The sequence below is a fragment of the Triticum aestivum genome, chromosome 5A (genome assembly GCF_018294505.1).
Source record: "Triticum aestivum cultivar Chinese Spring chromosome 5A, IWGSC CS RefSeq v2.1, whole genome shotgun sequence".
Lineage (NCBI taxonomy): Eukaryota > Viridiplantae > Streptophyta > Magnoliopsida > Poales > Poaceae > Triticum > Triticum aestivum.
The window spans coordinates 468,558,199-468,581,873 of NC_057806.1; positions in this window are offsets into that span (position 1 = coordinate 468,558,199).

Here is a 23,675-nt window from a genome sequence, read left to right on the forward strand (position 1 = left end):
ACTTGATAGTTTAAGTGCACCATGCTTAACGGCTTAGAATCGGGACTTCAAAGACGTTTTAAACGTCATGGACCATATGAGATGTTCCAGGAGTTGAAGTTAATATTTCAAGCAAATACCTGAGTTGAGATATATGAAGTCTCCAACAAGTTCTATAGCTAAAAGATGGAGGAGAATCGCTCAACTAGTAAGCATGTGCTCAGATTGTCTGGGTACTACAATCGCTTGAATCAAGTGGGAGTTAATCTTCCAGATAAGATAGTGATTGACAGAATTCTCTAGTCACCATCACCAAGTTAGTAGAACTTCGTGATGAACTATAATATGCAAGGGATAACAGAAACAACTCCCAAGCTCTTCGTGATGCTGAAATCAACGAAGGTAGAAATCAAGAAAAACATCAAGTGTTGATGGTTGACAAGATCACTAGTTTCAAGAAAAGGGCAGAGGGAAGAAGGGGAACTTCAAGAAGAACAGCAAGCAAGTTGCTGCTCAAGTGAAGAAGCCCAAGTCTGGTCCTAAGCCTGAGACTAAGTGCTTCTACTACAAAGGGACTGGTCACTGGAAGCGGAACTACCCCAAGTGATTGGCGGATAAGAAGGATGGCAAAATGAACATAAGTATATTTGATATACATGTTATTGATGTGTACTTTACAAGTGTTTATAGCAAACCCTCAGTATTTGATACTAGTTCAGTTGCTAAGATTAGTAACTCGAAACAGGAGTTGCAGAATAAACAGAGACTAGTTAAGGGTGAAGTGACGATGTGTGTTGGAAGTGGTTCCAAGATTGATATGATCATCATCGCACACTCCCTATAATTTTGAGATTAGTGTTGAACCTAAATAAGTGTTATTTAGTGTTTGCGTTGAGCATGAATATGATTTGATCATGTTTATTGTAATACGGTTATTCATTTAAGTAAGAGAATAAATTGTTGTTCTGTTTATATGAATAAGACCTTATATGGTTACACACCCAATGAAAATAGTTCGTTGGATCTCGATCGTAGTGATACACATAATCATAATATTGAAATCAAAAGATGCAAAGTTAATAATGATAGTGCAACTTATTTGTAGCACTGCCGTTTAGGTCATATTGGTGTAAAGCGCATGAAGAAACTCCATGCTGATGGGCTTTTGGAATCACTTGATTATGAATCAGTTGATGCTTGCGAACCATGCCTCATGGGCAAGATGACTAAGACTCTGTTCTTTGGAACAATGGAGCGAGCAACAGATTTGTTGGAAATCATACATACTGATGTATGTGGTCCGATGAATATTGAGGCTCGCGACAAGTATCATTATTTTCTGATCTTCACAGATGATTTGAGCAGATATGAGTATATCTACTTGATGAAACATAAGTCTGAAACATTTGAAAAGTTCAAAGAATTTCAGAGTGAAGTGAAAAATCATCGTAACAAGAAAATAAAGTTTCTACGATCTGATCGTAGAGAAGAGTATTTGAGTTACGAGTTTGGCCTTCAGTTAAAAACAATGTGAAATAGTTTCACTACTCATGCCACCTGGAAAACCACAATGTAATGGTGTGTCCGAACGTCATAACCGTACTTTATTGGATATAGTGCAATCTATGATGTATCTTACCGATCTACCACTATCGTTTTGGGGTTATGCATTAGAGACAGTTGCATTCACGTTAAATAGGGCACCATCAAAATCCGTTGAGACGACGCCTTATGAACTGTGGGTTGGCAAGAAACCAAAGTTGTCATTTCTTAAAGTTTGGGGTTGTGATGCTTATGTGAAAAAGTTTCAACCTGATAAGCTCAAACCCAAATCGGAGAAATGTGTCTTCATAGGATATCCAAAGGAAACTATTGGATACACCTTCTATCACAGATCCGAAGGCAAGACTTTTGTTGCTAAATTCGGAAACTTTCTAGAGAAGGAGTTTCTCTCGAAAGAAGTGAGTGGGAGGAAAGTAGAAAACTTGATAAGGTAATTGTACCTTCTCCCTTATTGGAAAGTAGTTCATCACAGAAATTCTGTTCTTGTGACTACTACACCAATTAGTGAGGAAGCTAATGATGATGATCATGTAACTTCAGATCAAGTTACTACTGAATCTCGTAGGTAAACCAGAGTGAAATCCGCACCACAGTGGTACGGTAATCCTGTTCTGGAAGTCATGTTACTAGACCATGACGAACTTGCGAACTATGAGGAAGCGATGATGAGCCCAGATTCCGCGAAATGGTTTGACGCCATAAAATCTGAGATGGGATCCATGTATGAGAACAAAGTATGGACTTTGGTTGACTTGCCCGATGATCGGCAAGCCATAGAAAATAAATGGATCTTCAAGAGGAAGACGGACGCTGATAGTAGTGTTGCTATCTAACAAAGCTAGAATTGTCGCAAAAAGGTTTTCGACAAATTCAAGGTGTTGACTACGATGAGAGTTTCTCAATTGTATTTATGCTTGAGTCTGTCCGAATCATGTTAGTAATTGCCGCATTTTATGAAATCTGGCAAATAGATAAACAAAACTGCATTCCTTAATGGATTTATTAAAGAAGAGTTGTATATGATGCAACCAGAAGGTTTTGTCAAACCGAAAGGTGCTAACAAATTGTGCAAGCTCCAGCGATCCATCTGTGGACTGGTGCAGGCATCTCAGAGTTGGAATATACGCTTTGATGAGTTGATCAAAGCATATAGTTTTATAGAGACTTGCAGTGAAGCCTGTATTTACAACAAAGTGAGTGGGAGCACTACAACATTTCTGATAAGTATATGTGAATGACATATTGTTGATTGGAAATAATGTAGAATTATTATGTAAAGCATTAAGGAGTGTTTGAAAGGAGTTTTTCAAAGAAAGACTTCGATGAAGCTGCTTACATATTGAGCTTCAAGATCTATAGAGATAGATCAAGATGTTTGATAAGTTTTTTCAATGAGTACATACCTTGACAAGATTTTGAAGTAGTTCAAAATGGAGCAGTCAAAGAAAGAGTTCTTGCCTGTATTACAAGGTGTGAAGTTGAGTAAGACTCAAAGCCCGACCACGACAGAAGATAGAAAGAGAATAAAAGTCCTTCCCTATGCCTTGGCCATAGGTTCTATAAAGTATGTCATGCTGTGTACCAGATCTATTGTGTACCCTGCACTGATTTGGCAAGGGAGTACAATAGTGATCTAGGAGTAGATCACTGGACAGCGGTCAGAATTATCCTTAGTAAAATAAGGATATGTTTCTCGACTATGGACGTGACAAAAGGGTTCGTCATAAACGGTTACATCGATGCAAGTTTTGACACTGATCTGGATGACTCTAAGTCTCGATCTAGATACATATTGAAAGTGGGAGCAATTAGCTAGAGTAGCTCCGTGCAGAGCATTGTAGACATAGAAAATTGCAAAATACATAACGGATCTGAATGTGAAAGACCGTTGACTAAGATTCTCTCACAAGCAAAACATGATCACACCTTAGTACTCTTTGGGTGTTAATCGCATAGCGATGTGAACTAGATTACCGAATCTAGTAAACCCTTTGGGTGTTGGTCACATGCCAATGTGAACTATGGGTGTTAATCACATGATGATGTGAACTATCGATGTTAATGACATAGTGATGTGATCTAGATTATTGACTCTAGTGCAAGTGGGAGACTGAAGGAAATATGCCCTAGAGGCAATAATAAAGTTATTATTTATTTCCTTATTTCATGATGAATGTTTATTATTCATGCTAGAATTGTATTAACCGGAAACATAATACATGTGTGAATACATAGACAACCAGAGTGTCACTAGTATGCCTCTACTTGACTAGCTCATTAATCAAAGATGGTTATGTTTCCTAACCATGAACAAAGTGTTGTTATTTGATTAACGAGGTCACATCATTAGTTGAATGATCTGATTGACATGACCCATTCCATTAGCTTAGCACCCGATCGTTTAGTATGTTGCTATTGCTTTCTTCATGACTTATACATGTTCCTATGACTATGAGATTATGCAACTCCCGTTTGCCGAAGGAACACTTTGGGTGCTACCAAACGTCACAACGTAACTGGGTGATTATAAAGGAGCATTACAGGTGTCTCCAAAGGGAGATGTTGGGTTGGCGTATTTCGAGATTAGGATTTGTCACTCCGATTGTCGGAGAGGTATCTCTGGGCCCTCTTGGTAATGCACATCACATAAGCCTTGCAAGCATTACAACTAATATGTTAGTTGTGAGATGATGTATTACGGAACGAGTAAAGAGACTTGCCGGTAACGAGATTGAACTAGGTATTGGATACCAACGATCGAATCTCGGGCAAGTAACATACCGATGACAAAAGGAACAACGTATGTTGTTATGCGGTCTGACCGATAAAGATCTTCGTAGAATATGTAGGAGCCAATATGGGCATCCAGGTCCCGCTATTGGTTATTGACCGGAGACGTGTCTCGGTCATGTCTACATTGTTCTCGAACCCGTAGGGTCCGCACGCTTAAAGTTACGATGACAGTTGTTATGAGTTTTATGCATTTTGATGTACCGAATGTTGTTCGGAGTCCGAGATGAGATCACGGACATGATGAGGAACTCCGGAATGGTCCGGAGATAAAGTTTGATATATATGATAATAGTGTTTGGTCACCGGAAGGGTTCCGGAAATCACCGGAAGGGGTTCCGGATGTTTCCCGAAATGTTTGGGTACGAGAACACTTTATTTGGGCCAAAGGGGAAAGCCCACAAGGTTTTTGGAAAGCGCAAAAGGAAGTTTTGCGGAGTCCAGGGGCCAGACGCCAGGGTCCCTGGCGTCTGGGTCCAGGCGCCGGGATCCCTGGCGTCTGGCCCTGGAGTCCGAGAAGGACTCTTGCCTATCGGGTAAAACCGACTTTGTGAAGGCTTTAACACCAAGTTTCGACCCCAGGGCTCAAGATATAAATAGAGGGGCAGGGCTAGCACCAAAGAGACATCAAGAAACACAAGTTGATCCACGTGATCTATTCCTTAGCCGTGTGCGGTGCCCCCAGCCACCATAGTCCTCAATAATACTGTAGCGGAGTTTAGGCGAAGCCTTGCTGCTGTAGTACATCAAGATCGTCACCACGCCGTCGTGCTGACGAAACTCTTCCCCGACACTTTGATGGATCGGAGTCCGGGGATCGTCATCGAGCTGAACGTGTGCTCGAACTCGGAGGTGCCGTAGTTTCGGTGCTTGATCGGTTGGATCGTGAAGACGTACGACTACTTCCTCTATGTTGTGTCATCGCTTCCGCAGTCGGTCTGCGTGGGTACGTAGACAGCACTCTCCCCTCTCGTTGCTATGCATCACCATGATCTTGCGTGTGCGTAGGAAATTTTTTGAAATTACTACGAAACCCAACAGTTTATCCATCCTCCTGTTCTAAACCTTGCTGGAGGGGGTTTTCTTCGGCACTCTCCGGAGTATTATTATCTCCCGTGCTGGAATCACCATTTTTGTGTTGGCGGGATTTTGAGCGGCACCGCTTGGGCTGTTTCTTGGAGGGGTCATCCTCCGCTTTTCCGTCGCCCTCTCCCTCTTTGGGGGTGTCCACCATGTATATGTCATATGACGAGGTGGCTTTCCAGAGCCTAGTAGGCACTGGTTCTTCATCATCTCCTTCATCGGCGTCCATACAGTCAATGTCTTCGGAGTCGAAGTCGAGCATGTCGGTTAAGTCGTCGATAGTGGCTACAAAGTGGGTGGTGGGTGGGTTTTGAATTTCTTCATTGTCTGTACCCCAACCTTGCTGACCGTAATCCGGCCAGGGCTCTCCTGATAAAAGAGAGACTTCAGTGACTTCAGGATATCGCCGAAATGCGAGTGCTGAAAGACGTCCACGGCAATGAACTCCATGATCGGCGCCCAATCGGATTTCACCGGCAGGGGCGCGGAGGGTTCGGAGTTGGGAGAAGAATCCGGCTCCATGGAGTCACGAGTCTCACAGAGTACGGGGCTGGTGTTCGGCTCAACCGCCGTTGGGATCACATCTCCCGAGGTGGCGTCCAACCGCCCATCCTCGATCGGCGTGGTCGGCTCCGAACTAAGGTTCGGAGCCGATGCGGGTGCGGCCTCCAGGGCACTGTTCGGCGGCAGAGCTAGATCATGCTCGTCATGACAGTGCGACGCGCTCGGCGGTGGTTCAAGTCCATCGAAGATCAAGTCCCCGCGGATGTCCATCGTGTAGCTTAAATTTCCGAATCTGATCTGACGGCCAGGGGTGTAGCTTTCGATCCGCTCTAGATGGCCAAGTGAATTGGCCCGCAGTGCGAAGCCGCCAAAGATGAAGATCTGTCCGGGGAGGAAGGTCTCACCCTAGACTGCATCGCCATTGATGATCGTAGGAGCCATCGGGCCTGACGGCGACGGCACAGAGGAACTCTCAATGAAAGCACCAATGTCGGTGTCAAAACCGGCGGATCTCGGGTAGGGGGTCCCGAACTGTGCGTCTAGGCCGGATGGTAACAGGAGGCAAGGGACACGAAGTTTTACCCAGGTTCGGGCCCTCTCGATGGAGGTAAAACCCTACGTCCTGCTCGATTAATATTGATGATGTGGGTAGTACAAGAGTAGTTCTACCACGAGATCAGAGAGGCTAAACCCTAGAAGCTAGCCTATGGTATGATTGTTAATGTGTGTGTTGTCCTACGGACTAAAACCCTCCGGTTTATATAGACACCGAAGAGGGTTAGGGTTACATAGAGTCGGTTACAATGGTAGGAGATCTGAACATCCGTATCGCCAAGCTTGCCTTCCATGCCAAGGAAAGTCCCTTCCGGACACGGGACGGAGTCTTCAATCTTGTATCTTCATAGTCCAGGAGTCTGGCTCGAAGGTATAGTTCGGCTATCCGAACACCCCCTAATCCAGGACTCCCTCAATCAGGTAGGAAGATATTGTGAAGCCAATCAGAACAAGTAATCACTCAGTGAAGCCAAATGGTGAAGCAATCGTACAATGACTTCACAAGGACCAACAGTAACTAAAAGGAAGGGAAGGAAGAAACCAGTGACTCGTTGAAGACAATGATTTGTTGGACCAGTTATAGTTGCTGTGACAACTGTACGTCTGGTTAGGGAGGCTGAGATTCAACTCAGAAGACCTCGTCTTCACCTTATTCCCCTTGAGCTATGGACACCCAGTCCTCGCCCAATCACTTTGGTAAGTCTTCAAGGTAGACTTCCAAACCTTCACAAACTTCGTTCACCAGCGATCCACAATGACTCTTGGATCCTCAAAATGCGATGCCTAACCGGCTGGAGGATTCACAGTCCTCAAGTGTAATAAGTCTTCAGATCACACAGACAGGAAGACTTAAGTGATGCCTAACACTCTTTGGCTCTGGGTGGTTAGGGCTTTATCCTCTCAAGGAATTCTCTCTCAAAGGCTTCGAGGTGGGTTGCTCTCAAACGACAAAAGCCGCGCGTGCTTTAACTCTGAGCAGCCAACCTTTTATGGTTGTAGGGGGTGGGCTATTTATAGCCACTGGGCAACCCGACCTGATTTGTCCCAAATGACCCTGGGTCACTAAGGAACTGACACGTGTTCCAACGGTCAGATTTCAAACACACACGACAACTTTACTTGGGCTACAAGAAAAGCTGAATTATCCAACTCTGGACAAGATTTGCTCTCAAAGTCTTCACTCGAAGACATAGGATTTTGGTTAAGCATCACTTCAGTCATTCTGACTGGTTCTCTTGGACCCCACTTAACAGTACGGTGGTTCCTATGACTCAAGAAAGAAAAACACAGAACGACGAAACTGCGAAGTCTTCGCACTCCATAGTCTTCACGCGATATCTTCTCTTGTCATAGTCTTCAATGTGAATGTCTTCACATACCACCTTTGACTTCAATGTCTTCATACATTTTTAGGGGCCATCTCTGGTAGGAAACCGAATCAATGAGGGACTTCTACCTGTGTTATCCTGCAATTCTCACAAACACATTAGTCCCTCAACTAGGCTTGTCGTCAATACTCCAAAACCAACTAGGGGTGGCACTAGATGCACTTACACAAACGCATAGGCGGATATGCCGAAGAGTGTCACAGACGTCGCCCAATTCTTTCGGGCCTAGGAGGGGTACGCAACAAAGAAGCTGTTCTGGTCGTAGTTTGCGGGGCATGAGCGTCCTGCACTGCTAAATTACTAGATGGCACAATGGGCGGAGCTGCACAAGATGTCCAGCACGGCCATGAAGGACGTAATAGTCCGGTTGTGGCCGACCTAAGCCGTTCTGGATAGCTACTTCGGCCTTGAGCGGCATCTCATTGATGCGCTGCCCCGAATCGATGCCGTCAAGAAGTTGTCCAGCATAGAAGAAGCACGAAGGGCCTTCGCCCATGTTAAGAGTGCACAGGGCGAAGATGAAGGCCGAAAAGGTGGCAGTTGAGGGCCCGCCCGAAAGCAAGGACCATCGCACACCGGAGCGCTATTTTGAGGACGTACTAAAAGGTGCACGCCTTGTAGAAGTCCAATGCTCAAAGGATGTAGTGTTCGAGTGAATGAGTCTGAACTATTCGGGAGTTTGTATTATGAACTAAGGCTTTTGTAATATATTCATGCCTTTATGAAAGGTTGTATCCTCCTGTGCGGACGTTTTTATATCTGAGAGTTCCCAGTCGTCGGCTTCAACCCCCATGTAGATACTACTGGGGTGTTCGGAATTGCGCATGACTACACTTATACCAACGTCTTGGTCCATGAAGGAGGTGTTAGTGCGGTGAACCAGGCAATCACACTGTGTGGTTTTATTGCTCCCACTTAGCCATAGGAGTTTGACAATGGGTCTACAATGTAGCCCCTGGTGTGTACATGGCTATCCCAATGCGGATGCGTTGCATATGTGACCGGAGAACGATCCTTCGTGTAATACGGAAAAAATCGCTAAAGATTTTAACAAGTCACCGAGTGGCTGACCAGCTCTCTCCGCATCATGACAGTCAGTTTTTGGCTTTCTCTACTAAGATGCTTAACCGGACGAACCAGAAACACAATCGCAGTAGTTCTCCCTTTACTACCCTAGCCGATTAGATGGAATGTAAGGTAGCAAACACAGGAGCCGGGCAACCCAACTATTGACCAAAGACATGATTCTGAGCCGATGCATATAGTGACGAGCTTGGGACGCCGAATTGTGCTATGAAGCTATTCGGACTTTTTGTTTGGCAACATATGTGTTGCCATATAGAGCTCCTGGCAATTTGTGTCGAGGTGTGTTCGTGAGACAACTAAAAAAGACGGAATAAAGTCTATAAGTAAAGACGATACCAAAGAAGAATTTGGTTTACCGGAATCTAGTTGATACGTCAAAATGTAATCTTACAGAGGGTACCATAATCACCAAGGTCATTTTACATGTCGGGGGTCTAAGGCTAAGGAAAAAGCTTTATACAGGTTCTTGAGTGAAGTTGTGGTCTACAAAGTCCTTTGTACCTTCCTACCGCACGTTTGTGCCGCTCTCGCCTGAGTAAGAAAAGATTCCTTGAGACAAATGGTTTTCAACTATTTGTACGGAACCGGGCTTGGAGAGAGTCCTTAATTATGAGTCCGTAGGATGAGTAGGTTTTAATGCACCTGTGGTAAAAGATAAAAAATAATTAAAGAAAAGGGGAAGGCCGTATAGGGCCATTCCGTACTATAGGCATGTTCATATTGTGCCTCCGCTGATGCCCAAGGTACTTTGAGTGCATAATTATGCATGCGCGGTACGGCTTTCACGGATATACATGGCGATCGACAGAGGCAAAGCTACTAATCCAGCTCTGGAATTGCTGAGCTGTTAGTATGCGGAATTGGCTGGCCTTGTGTAATAGAGTCCGGGGGCTTAATAGCCGATGAGGTGTGCGGCTTGACAGGGCCGCTTTGTACTTCGGCCACAATGGTCGTGGTATGCTCCTCAGTATGGAGGGAGCGTTCCGTGTTTCTGTTGATTGTAATGACGCCACGTGGACCGGACATCTTAAGCTTTAGATAGGCATAGTGCGGGACCGCGTTGAAGCGGGCAAAAGCGGTTCGTCCGAGCAGTGCATGATAGCCACTTTAGAACAGGACGACGTCGAAGGTCCAGTCTTCGCTTTGGAAGTTGTCCGGCAAACCGAAGACGACTTCCAACGTGATTGAGCTTGTGCAGCGGGCCTCTACATAAGGTATTACTCCTTTAAAGGTAGTTTTAGTGGGCTTGATTCTTGACGGATTGATGCCCATTTTGCAGACAGTGTCTTGATAAAGTAGATTGAGACTGATGCCGCCGTCCATGAGGACTCGCGTGAGATGGAATCCATCGATGATTGGATCGAGGACCAGAGCTGTCGAACCTCAATGACGGATACTGGTTGGGTGGTCCTTTCGATCGAAGGTGATCGGGCAAGCCGACCATGGGTTGAATTTTGAGGTGACCGACTCTATGGCGTAGACGTCCCGTAGTGCATGCTTGCGCTCCCTCTTAGGGATATATGTGACATATATCATATTCACTGTTTTTACCTCGGGGGGAAATTGCTTCTGTCCCCCTTTGTTCGGTTGACGAGGCTCTTGGTCATCGTCGTCGCTGGGTGACCCTTTCCCCTTGTGTTCGGCGTTGAGTTTGCCAGCCTATTTCAAGACCCAACAATTTCTGTTGGGTGTGATTGGCGGGCTTATCAGGGGTGCCATGAATCTGGCAAGGCCGATCAAGTATTCGGTCTAAACTGGATGGGCCATCTCTATTTGCCTTGAATGGCTTCTTCCGTTAACCGGGTTTGGAGCCACTGAATCCAGCGTTAACCGATGTGTCTTGGGTTCCTTCTTTACTATTTTGACGCTTGTGCTTGTTGCATCATGGCTTGGCATTGCCATCCCTAGGTTCGAAGGTACCAGGGTCGCTGGTGCTATTGCTTCTACGAGCAAGCCAGCTATCCTCTCTCGCGCAAAAGCGGGTCATAAGTGCGGTAAGGGCTGCCATGGACTTCAGCTTTTCTTGGCCGAGGTGTCGGGCGAGCCACTCATCTCGAACGCTATGTTTGAAGGACGCGAGGGCTTCGGCGTCCGGACAATCCACAATCTAGTTCTTTTTTATTAAGAACCTAGTCTAGAGTTGCCGGGCTGATTCTCTGGGTTGCTGGATTATGTGACTAAGATCATCGGTGTCTGGGGGCCGAACATAGGTACCTTGGAAGTTATCTCTGAATGCGTCCTCCAAGTCTCCCTAGCTACCAATAGAGTTTTCTGGTAGGCTGTTCAGCCAGTGTCGTGCTGGCCCCTTGAGTTTTAGGGGGAGGCACTTGATGGCATGTAGATCATCATTGCATGCCATGTGAATGTGGAGAAGAAAATCTTCAATCCATACTACAGGATCTGTTGTGCCATCGTATGATTCAATGTTGATGGTTTTAAACCCTTCTAGGAACTGGTGCTCCATTACCTCATCGGTGAAGCATAGGGGGTGTGCGGCGCCTTTGTATCGGGCGACGTCACGGCACAGTTCGGATGAAGTCCGTATGTGGTTTTCGGCCCTGGTGGGGTTGTGTTTGTCACGCCAGGCTTGATGGCCGTCTTCTCGTGCTTGGGCACGCCCCCCTTGATCCGTAGATTGACCTGGTCTGGCCGGCTCTACTATCCAGGTCCTAACATAGGTCATAAGTGTCCGAGCTGTTGTTTCTCTACTTTTACAGTGAGGTGGTGTGGGTTGGTGTTCGATTTGAGTTCCCGTTCTATCCCGGCCCCATGGTGGTTGGTCAGGTCTGTCAGTCACGTTACGCGCAGGTGGTATGGGCTCCAACGCCTCATCGTCGAATTGGGGTAGCATTTTACGCTTCAGGTAACTCTTTGTTGGGCGTTCCAGGCCGTATTCTTCGGCTGCCAGGACATTAGTCCATCTATCGTTGAGCAGATCTTGGTCAGCTTGGAGCTACTGCTGCTTTTTCTTTAGGATTCTCGCAGTGGCTATTAGCTGGCGCTTAAAGCGCTCTTGTTCGAGGGGTTCCTCTGGCACGATGAAATCTTCATTGCCGAGGTTCACGTCGTCCTTGGAGAGTGGTAGATAGTTGCTATCCTCCGAGTCTTTGTTCCCTGCTTGATCATCAGGGTCAATTTGCCCATCCTCCTGATCATCCTGTTCGGATGTTGGTTCGGTGGGGTCTTCTTGGTCTTCGGTGTTTTCCGGAGTGTCATCATCTCCGGTGCCAGTGTTGCTGTCTTTTTCGCGATGCGATTTAGAGCGGCGCTGCTAACGTCGATGCTTTGGTGGTATCTTAGGAGGTTCGTCCTTGATTGGATCCTTTTCAGCATCACCGTCGCCTGCTTTAGGTGTGCCCACCATGTACACATCGTCTGAGGAAGTGGCTGTCCAACATCCAGTGAACGGTGGGTTTTGGACCTGCTCCTCTCTGGCATCGTCGTCCATACTGTCGATGTCTTCAGAGGCGTAGTCGAGCATGTTGGTTAGATCGTCGACAATGGCTATGAAGTGGGTGGTGGGTGGGAAGTAAAATTCCCTATTTTCAGCCCCTAGTCTGGGCTGGGCGAAATTCGGAAGTGGTTCCTCTGTGATAGCGAGGGATCGCATTAAGTCCAGAGCCTCGTTCAAGAGCGAGGTTTGGATAGGGACAGAAGTTCCCGGGCCGAGCTTGCATGACACAGACTTCGAGGATTCAGAGCCAGTGTCCGGAGAAGAGTTCGGTCTTGAGATGACCATCGGTGACACTATTCTCTGTTGTTCTCCTGTGTTGAGCCCTATGGCCGTAGAGGGTATGGCGGGCTCTAGACTCCCGTCTTCGGACCTGGTGACGCGCTCCGGATCTAAGGCCGAAGCGGTGGCTGGGGCCGCAAATCCTTGGAGGATCAAGTCTCCTCGGATATCAGTGACATAGTTCAAATTTCCGAAACTGATCCGGTGACCAGGGGTGTAGCTATCGATCTGCTCCAGGTGGCCAACTGAGTTGGCGCGCAGTGCGAAGCCGCCAATACGAAGATCTGGCCGGGGAGAAAAATCTCCTTCCCAGCAGCATTATTGTAGATGATCGATGTGAAGGAAATATGCCCTAGAGGCAATAATAAAGTTGTTATTTATATTTCCTTATAGCATGATAAATGTTTATTATTCATGCTAGAATTGTATTAACCGGAAACTTAGTACATGTGTGAATACATAGACAAAATAGAGTGTCCCTAGTATGCCTCTACTTGACTAGCTCGTTAATCAAAGATGGTTAAGTTTCCTGACCATAGACATGTGTTGTCATTTGATGAATGGGATCACATCATTAGAGAGTGATGTGATGGAGAAGACCCATCCATTAGCTTAGCATAAATGATCGTTCAGTTTTATTGCTACTGCTTTCATCATGACTTATACATGTTCCTCGGACTATGAGATTATGCAACTCCCGAATACCGGAGGAACACCTTGTGTGCTATCAAACGTCACAACGTAACTGGGTGATTATAAAGATGCTCTACAGGTGTCTCCGATGGTGTTTGTTGAGTTGGCATAGATCGAGATTAGGATTTGTTACTTCAATTGTCGAGGAGGTATCTCTGGGCCCTCTCGGTAATGCAGATCACTATAAGCCTTGCAAGCAATGTGACTAATGAGTTAATTACAGGATCTTGCATTAAGGAATGAGTAAAGAGACTTGCAGGTAACGAGATTGAACTAGGTATGGTGGTATCGACGATCGAATCTTGGGCAAGTAACATACCGATGACAAAGGGAACAACGTATGTTGTTATGCGGTTTGACCGGTAAATATCTTCGTAGAAAATGTAGAAGCCAATATGAGCATCCAGGTTCCGCTATTTGTTATTGACCAGAGATGTGTCTCGGTCATGTGTACATAGTTCTCGAACCCGTAGGGTCCGCACGCTTAATGTTTGATGACGATTTGTATTATGAGTTATGTGATTTGATGTACCGAAGGTTGTTCGGAGTCCCGAATGAGATCACGGACATGACTGGGAGTCTCGAAATGGTGAAGACGTAAAGATCGATATATTGGAAGGCTATATTCTGACATCAGAAAGGTTTTGAGTGATTCGGGTATTTTTCGGAGTACCGGAGAGTTACGGGAATTCGCCGGGGGGGGGGGTCAATGGGCCTTCATGGGCCTTGGTGGAAATAGAGGGCAGCAAGGGATCTGTGGTGCGCGCCCCCTCTAGGCCCAAACCGGATTGGTTTAGGGCTTGGGGGGCCCTCTTTCCTTCTCCCATCCTCCTCTTTCCTTCCCCTCCTAGTTGGACTAGGAAAGGGGGAACCTACTACGAGTAGGAGTAGGATTCCCCCCTTGGGGCGCACCCTATGAGGCCGCGCGGCCCCCTTCCCTTGCTCCTTTATTACGGGGGTAGGGGGCACCTTAGAATTCGCAAGTTGATAGTTGTCTTAGCCGTGTGCGTTGCCCCCCTCCACCATATTCCACATCGGTCATATCATCGTAGTGCTTAGGCGAAGCCCTGCGCTGGTAACTTCATAATCACCGTCGCCACGCCATCATGCTGACGAAACTCTCCCTCGAACTCAACTGGATCAAGAGTACGAGGGACGTCATCGAGCTGAACATGTGCTAAACACGGAGGTGCCGTACATTCAGTACTGAGATCGGTCGGATCGTGAATACGTACGACTACATCAACCGCGTTGTAATAACGCTTCCGCTTTCGGTCTACGAGGGTACGTAGACATACTCTTCCCCTCTCGTTGCTATGCATCACCTAGATGGATCTTGCGTGTGCGTAGGATTTTTTTTGAAATTACTGCGTTCCCCAACACGATGGAGCCAGCGTGCCTTTCGACAACAGCACAGTGGAACTCTGAATGAAAGCACCAATGTCGGTGTCAAAACCGGCAGACTTGGGTAGGGGGTCTCGAACTATGCGTCTAATGATTGAAGGTAACATGAGACAGGGACATGGTGTTTACCCAGGTTCGGGCCCTCCTGACGGAGGTAATACCCTACGTCCTGCTTGATTGACTTTGATGAGTATAGGGGTTACAAGAGTTGATCTACCACGAGATCGTAATGGCTAAACCCTAGATGTCTAGCATGTATGATTATGATTGCCTCCACGTACTAAACCCTCCGGTTTATATAGACATTGGAGGGGGCTAGGGTTGTACAGAGTCGGTTTACAGAGAAAGGAATCTTCATATCCGTATGCCAAGCTTGCCTTCCACACCAAGGAGAGTCCCATCCGGACACGGGGGAAAGCCTTCTATCTTGTATCTTCGCAGCCCATTAGTCCGTCCCATGTTACATAGCCCGGACGCCCGAGGACCCCCTAATCCAGGACTCCCTCACATGGCACTTCCTCAAAGTTTTTCATAATCTCTTTTCTTCATGCTCTGAAAGGTTAGCACTAATAATAAAATGATATATATTCTTGTCATCAAGATAAGCATATTTCAAAGTATTAGGCAATTGTTTCAATTCAAACACAGGATCACCCTTTGGTGGTGGAGGGCCTCCAAGAGTTTCAATAGGCAAATTGTATTTAAGGATGGGTGGTTGATCAAAGAACATCTTATCTAGATCATTTCCTCGGTCTAGCAAATATTGTTCTAACGGATCAGTAGGAGGTACGACAATAGAAGCAAGATCAATAATTTCATCTTTACTAGACGATTCCTTATCATGAGGTTGTCTATGAAACTTAGAGAAATTAAACTCATGAGATATATAGTGAGTGTTGTTCACATCAATGGGTGAGAAATAGACTTGTATCTTGAATCACTCACTATTAATTATGAGATATATTAATTTGAGTGGGAGAAAAAAATTGTATTAATTAAGTTTAATAACTAGTGCAAATTAATTATGAATAATGTCTATGTGTAGTTTGCATTATAGTTATAGAATTATGGCTCACAGTTCCACCTTTGTTGTTGAAACTTATTGACTATTATTTATCTGGTTGAAACTTTATATTTGAGAGGATCCTCCTCTAAAAGTGCCAAGAAGGATTTTGTCCTACTGCATGTCTACAATACTCTCTTGTTGATGCGATGGATGACGAGACTCGTGTCCTTCGATCCAAAAGCTAGAATTGTATTATGGTCTGCTTGCTTCTGAGATACCCGAACTTCAAAATGTTTGGGATAGTTATGTGATATTCTTGGACCTGGAAATTGTTCTAGAAACAAACAAAGGTTAAAAGATATGTGATATCTAAAGAAGTGTTTTTGTTTGCAAGTTCTGGTGAAGTGTTCAAGTATGACTGACATGCGGAAGATCTGGAAGAACATTAGTCATGTGTTGATAGTGAAAACTTATAGAGAAAGAACAAAAACTGAAGGATGTAATGAGACTTATGCGCCTAGGGATGTTCAGGGCACATGACACTCTTAAAGTTGATGTTACTTCTAAGAGTAAGAGAAATATTGAAATAAAACTATAAGAGTAAAAGGCAGAAAAAAGGAAGACTGGAATGTCCAGCCGAGGTACGAATGCCATACAAGTTATGAGATGTGGAGATTGTTGGTCAAGTAAAGTGTGATTCTTGAGAATTCTGATTAAATTGTTAAACACTAAAATATTCGAGAATTGTGGTTAAAGGTTGATCAAAAGGATACCAACTCAATTGCATGTTGTTGCGAATCGATGCAAGAATTACTACGGCCTAATAACCAACAAATTAATGAGGTTAAAATATGTGTTGAATTTTTTAATAGTTATTATACTTTTTCATCGATATATCACCTCTAAATTTATTGTCATAATTGATTTTAGAGTTTTTTACACTCTAGCCCATTGCATAGAAGTTGCAAGGAGCTTGTTCATAAGAGAACAATAGTTGTTCGATGTGATGAACAAAAGGGCCATACTCCTATTGAGAATAGGATGTAAGTTATGAATATTGATGATAGGATTGAACATCCAGAACACTGAAGCTAAATGCCGCAAGACAAAAAATACCACATATGTGTGTGGCACTGCATTTAGTCACATTGGAAAAACCCGCATGGAGAAATTCCATAGTGATGGATTTTGGAGTCATAGGATTATGAATCATCTGACACTTGTAACTTCCGTCCAAATAGTGAAGTAAACTAAAATACCACTCATAGGCCATAAAGAACGAGCAACAAAAGTAATTGGAAATATGCATATTGAGGTATGTAGTCCAATAAGTGTTGTTGCAACCAACGGATTTATCTATCTTCGAGGATGACTCAAGTAGATATTTCTATTTACTAACTGAGGCATAAATCTGGATCTTTTAAAATATTTCAAAAGATTTTTAGAATGAAGTAGAAATTATTGTAACGAGAAAATTGCATTTCTACAATTGGATTGCAGATAAGAATTTTTGAAATACAAATTTAGCGAATGTTTGATGAGCTATAAAACAATTGTATAGCTTGCACCTCCTAGAAATACCACTAGGAATAGAGTGTTCTGAGTAGATGTAATCAAGCTATGTATGACATGGTGAGATCAGAGATAACATCAATTTTTCCACCAATATACTTTCAATGTGATGCTTTAGAGACTATGGCTTTTTACACTGAAAAAGAGTGCCATCAATTTTTTGAAATAAGTGCTACTTTGTAGGTTACCCCAAATGGTTGGGCATTCCTCTATCACTATGCCGAGGCAAAGTGTTCTGTCACAGAGTGCAGGAATTTTGACGAAAATGTTTTCTGCAAAAGAGTGAGTGGGAGGATAGTGCAATTCGATGAGATTACATAATCTTTGTGATCAAGTCAAAGAAAAGAAACGCTAGAAGTGGTACTAAAATTTCTTCCGTGACTGATACAGAAGGATATAGACTTCGGACGAACATGCAGCTGAACTATACATGTTGGAAAATTCGTACATACCTTCACAGTATGCAAACGAAATAATGTTGAAACAAAGAATGAACCTATAATGCACAGAGAAACGTTGATGGGCCTTGACTCTGGAATTCGCTATACGCCAAGATAATCCGAGATAGTATACATACACATAATTCTAGTTCAGAACTTGATAGACCCTCTGAAAGACTTAAATTCTAAAATATAGTGATGGATCTATAAATTGACAACGATGAAAGGGAAAATGCAATTTTGCCCTTAGTCGGAATCACCCCATGGGTTTTGCCCTTACTTTTCGGCTCTGCTCAGTTTTTCCCTTAGATTTATCCGTGAGGCCGTCTGACTGCCCTTTGACCATGTGACTAATACTTCAAAAATTCATAACAAATTCACATGAAACCGCAAAAATGAAAATAAGGTATCAAAATGTTTAGAAAGATGCTACCTTTATGTGCAATGCATTTGCATTAAGGAAACAAGTAATGTTTAAACTACCCGAGGTTATTAATGTTATTAACATTATTAAAAATATAAAGATAAAACAATACTTTTTCATCAATAAAAATTACATCAAATGTAGGTGATGTTTTCTGAACATCCTCATATCTCATTTTCCTTTTTCTGAGTTAATATAACCTTGTTATGAATTTTCAAATGACTTTGTTCATTATTTTGAAACTTCATAACAACTTGGTATGAATTCACAATAGTGCAAATAAGATATCAAAATGTTCAGAAAACATCACCTATATTTGCCTAAAAAATTTTCATGAAAAAAGTATTGTTTATACCTTTATATTTTTATAATGTCAATAATATTAATAACCTCAAGTAGTTTAAACAATACCTTTTTCCTGAATGCAAATGACATGCACATAAAGGTAATGCCTTTCTAAACATTTTGATACATTATTTTCATTTTTACGGGTTCATATGAATTTGTTATGAATTTTCGAAGTATTGGTCAAACAGTCAAAGGGTACTCGGGCGACTTTTGGGACAAATCTAAGGGCAAAACTGAGCAGGGCCAAAAAGTAAGGGCAAAACCCATGGGCTGGCACAACTAAGGGCAAAAGTGTAATTGTCCCAAGATAAGGATGTTTTATAATGCTTGACTTGTTGCAAATGGTTTATGACAAGATGAAGGAGTTGATTATGACGAGATTGTTTCATCATAATAATACTTAAAGTCAGTTCGGAATAAACTAGCAATTAATAAATATTTCGGTTATGCGATATAACAGATGGATGTTGATACGTCCATTTTGCATCATGTTTTCTTACTGTTATTTATAATGGTTTTATCCATAATAATGCTTTTTGGAGTAATTCTAATGCCTTTTATCTCATAACTTACAAGGTACACACAAAGAGGGAGAATTCCAGCAGCTGGAAATCTGGACCTGGAAAAGCTACGTCAGGCCACCTATTCTGCACAATTTCAAACAAGCTGAAACTTCACAGAGATTTTTTATGGAATATATAAGAAATATTGAAGCCAATAACTACCAAAGGGGGCCACCAGGTGGGCACAACCCACCAGGGCGCGCCAGGGCCCCCTGGCACGCCCTGGTGGGTTGTGGCCTCCTCGGCCCACCTTCAATGCCCATCTTTTGGTATTGAAGTCATTTTGACCTAGAAAAAATAAGGAGAAGGCTTTCAGGATGGAGCGCCGCTCTTTCAAGGCGGAACTCCAGCGGAGCGATTCCACCGGGGGAACTTCCCTCCCGGAGGGGGGAATCATCATCAGCATCATCACCAACAACTCTCCCATCTTGGGGAGGGCAATCTCCATCAACATCTTCAACAACACCATCTCATCTCATACCCTAGTTCATCTCTTGTATTTAATCTTGTTACCAGAACTATAGATTGGTGCTTGTGGGTGGCTAGTAGTGTTGATTACATCTTGTTGTTGATTACTATATGGTTTATTTGGTGGAATATTATATGTTCAAATCCATTATGGTATTCATTACCCCTCTGATCATGAGCATGTTTATTATTTGTGAGTAGTTACTTTTGTTCTTGAGGTCATGGGAGAAATCATGTTGCAAGTAATCATGTGAACTTGATATGTGTTCGATATTCTGATAGTATGTATGTTGTGATTCCCTTAGTGGTGTCATATGAACATTGACTACATGATACTTCACCATATTTGGGAATGCATTGTGGAGTAGTAAATAGATGGCGGGTTGCGAGAGTGACAGAAGCTTAAACCCCAGTTTATGCACTATTCCGTAAGGGACCGATTGGATGCTAGAGTTTAATGCTATGGTTAGAATTTATTCTTAATACTTTTCTCGTAGTTACGGATGCTTGTGGGAGGGTTAATAATAAGTAGGAGGTTTGTTCAAGTAATAACATCACCTAAGCACCGGTCCACCCACATATCAAATTATCAAAGTAGCGAACACAAACCAAACCAGCATGATGAAAGTGACTAGATGAAATTCCCGTGTACCCTCAAGAACGCTTTTCTTATCATAAGAGAACGTTTTGGCCTGTCCTTTGCCTCAAAAGGATTGGGCTATGCTACCTCTTGAGCACTGCGTTGGTTTTCCCTTGAAGAGGAAAGGGTGATGCAGCAAAGTAGCGTAAGTATTTCCCTCAGTTTTTGAGAACCAAGGTATCAATCCAGTAGGAGATCATGCTCAAGTCCCATGCACCTACACAAACAAATAAGAACCTCGCAACCAACGCGATAAAGGGGTTGTCAAGCCCTTCACGGTCACTCACGAGAGTGAGATTTGATAGATATGATAAGATAATATTTTTGGTATTTTTATGATAAATATGCAAAGTAAAATAAAAGGCAAAGGAAATAACTAAGTATTGGAAGATTAATATGATGGAAGATAGACCCGGGGGCTATATGTTTCACTAGTGGCTTCTCTCAAGAGCATAAGTATTACGGTGGGTATTCGAATTACTATCGAGCAATTGATAGAATTGAGCATAGTTATGAGAATATCTAGGTATGATCATGTATATAGGCATCACGTCCGAGACAAGTAGACCGAAACGATTCTGCATCTACTACTATTACTCCACACATCGACTGCTATCCAGCATGCATCTACAGTATTAAGTTCATAAGAACAGAGTAATGCTTTAAGGAAGATGACATGATGTAGAGGGATAAACTCATGCAATATGATATAAACCCCATCTTTTTATCCTCGATGGAAAAAATACAATACATTTCGGTTCCCTTTCTGTCACTGGGATCAAGCACCGCAAGATTGAACCCAAAGCTAAGAAATTCTCCTATTGCAAGAAAGATCAATCTAGTAGGTCAAACCAAACTGATAATTCGAAGAGACTTGCAAAGATAAACCAATCATACATAAAAGAATTCAGAGGAGAATCAAATATTGTTCATAGATAATCTGGATCATAAACCCACAATTCATCGGATCTCGACAAACACACCACAAAAAAAGATTACATCGAATAGATCTCCAAGAAAATTGAGGAGAACTTTGTATTAAGATCCAAAGAGAGATAATAAGCCGTCTAGCTAATAACTATGGACCCGTAGGTCTGAAGTAAACTACTCACACATCACCGGAGAGGCCATGGAGTTGATGTAGAGGCCCTCCGTGATCAATGCCCCCTCCGGTGGAGCTCCGGAAAAGGCCCCGAGATGGGATCTCTTGAGTACAGAAGGTTACGGCAGTGGAATTAGTTTTTCGTGGTGCTCCTGGATGTTTGGGGGTACGTGGACTTATATAGGAGGAAGAAGTACGTCGGTGGAGCAATGGAGGGCCCATGAGGGTGGAGGGCGCGCCCCCTGCCTCGTGCCTTCCTCCCTTGTTTCTTGAGTGCCACTCCAAGTCTCCTGGATCACGTTTGTTGAGAAAATCATGTTCCCGAAGGTTTCATTCCATTTGGACTCCGTTTGATATTCCTTTTCTTCGAAACCCTAAAATAGGCAAAAAAAACAACAATTTGGGTTGGGCCTCCGGTTAGTAGGTTAGTCCCAAAAAAGATATAAAAGTGTAAAATAAAGCCCATTAAATTCCAAAATAGATAATATAATAGAATGGAGCAATCAAAAATTATAGATACGTTGGAGACATATCAAGCATCCCCAAGCTTAATTCATGCTCGTCCTCGAGTAGGTAAATGATAAAAGAAGAATTTTTGATTTGGAATGCTTTCTAACATATTTCCCAATGTAACTTTTCTTTATTGTGGCATGAATGTTCAGATCCGAAAGATTCAAGATAAAAGTTTAATATTGACATAGAAACAATAATACTTCAAGCATACTAACTAAGCAATTTTGTCTTCTCAAAATAACATGGCCAAAGAAAGTTATCCCTACAAAATCATATAGTCTGGCTATGCTCTATCTTCACCACACAAAATATTTAAATCATGCACAACCCCGATGACAAGCCAAGAAATTGTTTCATACTTTTGATGTTCTCAAACTTTTTCAATCTTCACGCAATATATGAGCGTGAGCCATGGATATAGCACTATATGTGGAGTAGAATGGTGGTTGTGGAGGAGACAAAAAGGAGAAGATAGTCTCACATCAACTAGGCGTATCAACGGGCTATGGAGATGCCCATCAATAGATATCAATGTGAGTGAGTAGGGATTGCCATGCAACAGATGCACTAGAGCTATAAGTATATGAAAGCTCAACAAAAGAAACTAAGTGGGCGTGCATCCAACTTGCTTGCTCACGAAGATCTAGGGCATTTTGATGAAGCCCATCATTGGAATATACAAGCCAAGTTATATAATGAAAAATTCCCACTAGTATATGAAAGTGATATCATAGGAGACTCTCTATATGAAGAACATGGTGCTACTTTGAAGCACAAGTGTGGAAAAAGGATAGTAGCATTGTCCCTTCTCTCTTTTTCTCTCATTTTTTAGACCTTTTTTATGGCCTTCCTTTTTTTCGTCCGAAGTCTCATCCCAACTTGTGGGGGAATCATAGTCTCCATCATCCTTTCCTCACTGGGACAATGCTCTAATAATGATGATCATCACACTTTATTTACTTTACAACTCGAGAATTACAACTCAATACTTAGAACAAAATATGACTCTATGTGAATGCCTCCGGCGGTGTACCAGGATGTGCAATGATGCATGAGTGACATGTATGAAGAATTATGAACAGTGGCTTTGCCACAAATAGGATGTCAACTACATGATCATGCAAGCAATATGACAATGATGAAGCGTGTCATAATAACGGAACAGTGGAAAGTTGCATGGCAATATATCTCGGAATTACTATGGAAATGCCATAATAGGTACGTATGGTGGCTGTTTTGAGGAAGGTATACGGGTGGTTTATGGTACCGGTGAAAGTTGCACGATACTAGAGAGGCTACCAATGGTGGAAGGGTGAGAGTGTGTATATCCATGGACTCAACATTAGTCATAAAGAACTCACATACTTATTGCAAAAATCTATTAGTTATCGAAACAAAGTATTACGCGCATGCTCCTAGGGAGATAGATTGGTAGGAAAAGACCATCACTCGTCCCCGGCCGCCACTCATAAGGAATACAATCAATAAATAAATTATGCTCCTACTTCATCACATAACCGTTCACCATACATGCATGCTACGGGAATCACAAACTTCAACACAAGTATTTCTCAAATTCACAACTACTCAACTAGCATGACTCTAATATCACCATCTCCATATCTCAAAGCAATTATCAAGTATCAAACTTCTCAAAGTATTCAATGCACTTGTATGAAAGTTTTTATTATTGCCATGTTGTTCTAAAGGACTCTCAAAATAATATAAGTGAAGCATGAGAGAACAATAGTTTCTATAAAACAAATCCACCACCGTGCTCTAAAAGATATAAGTGAAGCACTAGAGAAAAAACTATATAGC